At 48.5% G+C, this 5000-nt stretch overlaps 1 pseudogene; it reads left to right on the top strand.

Annotated features, from left to right (window-relative positions):
- The window catches only part of LOC143154451 (large subunit ribosomal RNA), a 9980-nt pseudogene that overhangs the window by 2235 nt on the left and 2745 nt on the right, over nt 1-5000 (top strand).

The following is a 5000-nucleotide window of genomic DNA, read 5'->3' as shown; positions in this document are numbered from 1 at the left end:
AAAATCCAGGAGAGGGCCACGTGGAGGTGTCGCGCCGGTTCGTACCCATATCCGCAGCAGGTCTCCAAGGTAAAGAGCCTCTAGTCGATAGATTAATGTAGGTAAGGGAAGTCGGCAAATTGGATCCGTAACTTCGGAATAAGGATTGGCTCTGAGGAGCGGGGCGTGTCGGGCTTGGTCGAGAAGTGAGTCTGGCTGACGTGCCGGGCCTGGGCGAGGTGAACGGTATCATTACTGTTACCGGGATCCGATCTCGGTCCCGTGCCTTGGCCTCTCACGGATCTTCCTTGCTGCGGAGCTTCTGTGGCGTTTGACGTCGCGGTCGTTTCTTCGGCCGTCATTCAACACTCAGCTCAGAACTGGCACGGACTAGGGGAATCCGACTGTCTAATTAAAACAAAGCATTGCGATGGCCCCCAAGAGTGTTGACGCAATGTGATTTCTGCCCAGTGCTCTGAATGTCAACGTGAAGAAATTCAAAAAAGCGCGGGTAAACGGCGGGAGTAACTATGACTCTCTTAAGGGGTCATAGTCTAGCAAGCGATCACCTTCTCGTTGGTTCCCGCCGGATATCTCCTCACGGGGATAGCTAAGAATCGCCTCTGCGCCCTACGGTCCTGGGGGCTGCCACCCCCCTCGATCGTCTTTATGTCGGCCCAAAAAACAGTAACAAAGCCTCGGATGAAAACATTTATACTACTGCTGGCGAGCCCTCAGGCTCGTCCGGCCCGACTTCTATAACCAGCGAAACTGCATCTGAATCTGCTGAAACCTACCAGTGCAGAATGGAAGGCTGCGATCGAACATTCAATACCTCTAGAGGGAGAGGAGTACACGAACAGAGAGCTCATAAGAACTGGTATGATGAGCAACACGCACAAGCCATAGTCAACAGAAAGGCACCTTGGAGTGCAGAAGAGGCAGCGCTCCTGGCACGGCAGGAAGCACACCTCTCATTTAATGGCGAGAAATTCCTAAATCAGGCATTAACACCTTATTTCCCTAACCGCACCCTTGAAGCAATCAAAGGGCGAAGGCGCTACCAGCAACACAAGGACATGGTGCAGAAATTCATAAAGGAATGTCGAAACGACCAAAGTTGTGGCACCAACGATCTACAAAACCAACAGATCGAACCAAACGTACACCCCCTAGACGAGAATGCCCTTGCAGCCGAACTAAGCGACCTGTTTGCCAAAATGGAACCTCTGAGGGGCGCAGAGTTCCACGCAGACCACCTGGATCAAATATGTCGAAATATCTTGAGCTGGGACAGACCCAGAATCTCTGGAGAGCTCGAGATCTATCTGCTTAAAGTATTCCCTTTACCACCTAAACGAAGGGAACCATACCTGGAGGCCGAGTCAGAAAAGGTGCTAACACGGAGGCGCGCAAGACGGAAAGAATATGCGCTAACACAACGGGCATGGAAAAAGAACCCATGTAACTGCCTCCGTAAAATCCTAAAGGATAAAACGTCCAAATCAACACCAGCTATGGACGTAATGGTACCGTTCTGGCAAGCGGTCATGACTGGTGGGGGTGACCAGTCACCAGGTACAAACACCAAGGCCCAAGAAATCAACGCGCTTTGGGCACCTATTGAATCACGTGAAGTCTATAATGCCTACCCAGAAATGACTTCCTCTCCAGGTCCAGATGGACTCTCGGCCCGCCAGCTGAAGGCCATGCCTACCCAGATCCTAGCAAGAATATTCAATCTATTCTTGCTATGTGGAAAACTCCCAAAACACCTGCTGGAATCAAAGACCACCTTGATCCCCAAAAAGGATGGCGCCTCTGAGCCTGGAGATTACAGACCGATTACGGTGTCCTCCATAATAACAAGGACCTACCACAAATTGCTGGCTAGGCGCCTAATGCGACTTGTGGACTTAGACAAAAGGCAGAAAGCGTTCGTCCCAATGGACGGATGCTCAGAAAACATATTTGATCTAGATATGGTCCTAAGATACCACCGCCAAAACTTTAAAAGCCTCTTCATTGCATCTATCGACATAGCTAAGGCTTTCGACTCCGTGTCACATAACACCATCAAAGACACACTGACAGCTAGAGGGGTTCCGACCCCGATGGTCGAATATGTGATGGATGTATATGAAAGAAGTAGAACGACACTAGTGTGCGATGGCTGGGAGTCTGTGCCAATACACCCCACATGTGGGGTAAAACAAGGCGACCCACTATCACCAATAATCTTTAACCTGGTGATAGACACGCTCTTAAGAGCCATTCCACCTGAGGTTGGTGTTGAAGTATGCGGAAACCGCTTCAACGCGTTCGCTTTCGCGGACGACATTGTGTTCATTACATCTACACCTCATGGGTTGCAACTAATATTGGACCTGGCTTCTAGCTACCTGGCACGGTGTGGACTAAAGATTAATGCCTCCAAGTCCTTCACCGTTGCCATCAAGAACGTGCCACACGAGAAGAAAACGGTGGTTGATGGCAGACAAAAGTTCTACTGCGACGGGCAAGCAATGCCATCAATAAAACGAGCGGATGAGTGGAAGTACTTAGGCGTCCCTTTTACACCTGAAGGGCGCTCTATAGGTCACGAAGACGACCATCTGAAAACGGCACTGGTCAAACTGTCTAAAGCACCATTGAAACCCCAACAACGATTATTTGCTCTGAGGATAATGGTACTACCAGGTTTATACCACCTACTAACCCTGGGAAATACCACTCTCAGCAAACTTAAAAGAATCGACACAATGGTGCGGGGAGCAGTTAGAAAATGGCTGGGGCTCCCCAAGGATGTACCAAATGCCTATTTTCATGCTAACGTCAAAGATGGTGGCCTATCCATACCTTCAATGAGATGGTTGATGCCTTTAAGAAGAAGGGAAAGGCTACAAAAACTTAGTAGCGACCAAAACAACGAGCCAGCCTCATACCTTTCCCAGGAAATCAACAAAGCCAAGCGAAGGCTATTAGAAGGACGAGAAGACCTGGACAGTGCCACCAAATTAGAACGTAGATGGGCCAGAATACTACACTCATCCAACGATGGCAAGGCTCTCAAAGAGTCTAGGAAAGTGCCACAACAGCACCAATGGGTTGCAGATGGTAGCCGCTTCCTGAGCGGAAGGGACTTCGTCAACATGACGAAGCTTAGAATAAACGCAATGCCCAGTCGATCAAGGACGACAAGAGGACGAATTACCGATCGAAATTGTCGAGCTGGATGCAATCAAATGGAGACAACGAGCCATATTCTCCAAAGATGCCACAGAACACACTCAGCCAGAATTGAAAGGCACAACGCTATTGTGGCCTATATTAAAAGAGGCCTACAGAAAAAGAGCGAAAGTGTGGATGAAGAACCAACCTTCAAAACATCTGATGGCATCAGAAAGCCCGACTTGATTGCAAAGCTCGGCGATAGGGCAATCGTAATCGACGCTCAAATAGTCAACGAAAACATCGATCTGGCTGAGGCACATAAGAATAAAATCGAATACTATCGAGGCCTGAATGAAGCCATTAAAAACAAATACCGCGTTGACAGCGTGAAGTTCACATCGGCGACACTCTCATACCGCGGTGTATGGAGCAAGCCCTCTGTCAATGATTTAATTGATATGGCTATTATCAAGAAGAAGGAGCTCAAAATCATGTCGACTCGAGTTCTAGCGGGAGGGCTGAACGCTTTTTGGATGTTCAACCGAATGACCTCAACCAGGAAACACCGGAAAGGAATTGGCTAAGGAAGATCAAGCTGGACATTGGGTGCCGCCTGCCCCAACATCTTCAGGCGTAATACAAGGAGGTTTTTTAGTGGGTAACGAATGCGAGTCCCACACTACCAGGTACCGACGCATACCTGGTGTGCGTAACGCATTTCTCCTCCTTTCAAAAAAAAAAAAAAAAAAAAAAAAAAAAAAAAAAAAAAAAAAAATAGCCAAATGCCTCGTCATCTAATTAGTGACGCGCATGAATGGATTAACGAGATTCCCTCTGTCCCTATCTACTGTCCAACACCCTGGGACAGCTTAGAAGGAAGGTCACGGCAGCTAGAAAGCAAGTGAATTGGGATAGGAGAAACAACGCGGCTCGCAGGTTGGAAGAGGACATAAACAGCTACAGGAGAGCAAAAAACGAGTATAACGCGGAGATCAGGCGGAGCAAAAAGAAAAGCTGGGAATGCTTCGTAGAGAAAATGAGGGGCAATGACCCATGGGGAATAGTATACAATATCATGAGGAATAAAATCCAAACCACGAACCTCTTCCATGCGGTGGGAAAGGGTGCCAATGCGGCTGGAAGCCTCGAAGAAACCATGAGGAAGCTACTGGACAAGGTGGTACCGGACCTTCCCGGAGACACAACAGACGAATGTAGTACACTAAATACAGAGATCCACCAGTACCAAAATTCAAATACCGAAAAGCCTATCTCCATCATGGAAATAAAGGACGCTATCAAGGAAACCAAGAGCGGAAAGGCCCCAGGAATGGACGGTATAAATCCAGAAATAGCCAAAGAGGTCTGGCGTATCGACCCCGAAATATATCTGGCAGTACTAAACAACTGCCTACGGGGTGGTACTTTCCCTAAGCAATGGAGGGTGGCCAAAATACGGGCCATCCTGAAAAACCCAAGGAAGGACCCCACGGAGGTTAGCTCGTATCGCCCCATCGCACTACTCTCGGTGCTAGGAAAACTCTACGAGAGAATAATAATTAATCGAATAAACAGGGAGTACGAAAATAGCAAGCTGTGCGCGCAAAATCAATTCGGATTTAGAAAGGGGCTGTCGACAGACGATGCCTTAGACACCCTCCTGAGCCAAGCAAAAGGAAGCAGCTACAAATATACCGCTATCATCTTCGTAGATATTGCGGGAGCCTTCGACAATCTAGGGTGGACGCCCATCCTGAGAAGACTGATTAAGGCCAACTGCTCGACGACCCTCATGAAGGTAGCCAAATCCTACTTCACGGACAGGAGGGTGACACTACGATCGGTGC

This window comes from Ptiloglossa arizonensis, unplaced genomic scaffold (genome assembly GCF_051014685.1).
Source record: "Ptiloglossa arizonensis isolate GNS036 unplaced genomic scaffold, iyPtiAriz1_principal scaffold0023, whole genome shotgun sequence".
Classification (NCBI taxonomy): Eukaryota; Metazoa; Arthropoda; class Insecta; order Hymenoptera; family Colletidae; genus Ptiloglossa; species Ptiloglossa arizonensis.
The sequence above is the reverse complement of the archived record's forward strand: the minus strand, read 5'-3'. Positions and strand labels throughout refer to the sequence as shown.